This window comes from Triticum aestivum, chromosome 6A (genome assembly GCF_018294505.1).
Source record: "Triticum aestivum cultivar Chinese Spring chromosome 6A, IWGSC CS RefSeq v2.1, whole genome shotgun sequence".
NCBI lineage: Eukaryota > Viridiplantae > Streptophyta > Magnoliopsida > Poales > Poaceae > Triticum > Triticum aestivum.
The window spans coordinates 174326173-174326979 of NC_057809.1; the positions used below are offsets into that span (position 1 = coordinate 174326173).

Below are 807 nucleotides of genomic sequence, written 5' to 3' on the forward strand. Positions count from 1 at the left end.
ACTTCATCCTCTGGTGCACACAAATCACTCCGCAGCTCAGAGGCGCGGGCGTCTATGGCTATGTTAACGGCACCACGCCGGAACCAGCCAAGACCGTCGTCACCAAGGACAAGGACGGGAAGGAGACGACCACACCAAACCCCCTTCATCCGATCTGGTTCCGGGAAGATCAGCAGGTACTTGGTTATCTTCTGAATAATCTTTCCAAGGAGGTACTCGTGCAGGTGACCTCGATCTGCCATGCACACGAGCTCTGGACAGTGCTGGCGAACATGTTTTCGTCTCAGTCACTGTCCCGCATCAACAACATCCGCGTCGCACTTGCGAACGCACAGAAGGGGAACCAGTCGGTAGCGGCCTTCTTCGCGCACATGCGCTCCCTCGCCGACGAGCTTGCTGCTGCAGGCAAGCCACTCGACGACGACGAGCTCATCTCCTACATCACGGCCGGCCTCGACATGGAGTATCAACCCCTCGTCTCCGCCCTCGACGCCCGCACTCAGCCTGTCACCCTTGATGAACTGTATGCTCAGATGAGTAACTTCGATCAAAGGGTGGCACTGTTCCAGGGCACAAACTCAGGTGGTGGCGGCTTCAAGTCCTCCGCCAACGCCGCCATGCGCGACCGAGGTGGGGGCTCACGCTACCGCGGGCCACCTCGCGGCAAGGGGAACAACAACAACACCCGTAGCAACCGCGGTGATCGCGGTGACCGCGACGACTCTCGCGGCAATGGTGACCGGCCCTCCTACACCAACAACAGGGGCGACCGCCGTAACTCCTCCAACAAGCGTCCCGATGCCACAT

At 60.0% G+C, this 807-nt stretch overlaps 1 pseudogene; it reads left to right on the forward strand.

Moving 5' to 3' along the window:
* The first annotated feature begins 410 nt into the window (after positions 1–410).
* On the forward strand, positions 411–549 carry LOC123132796 (uncharacterized; annotated as a pseudogene).
* The last annotated feature ends 258 nt before the right edge of the window (positions 550–807 follow it).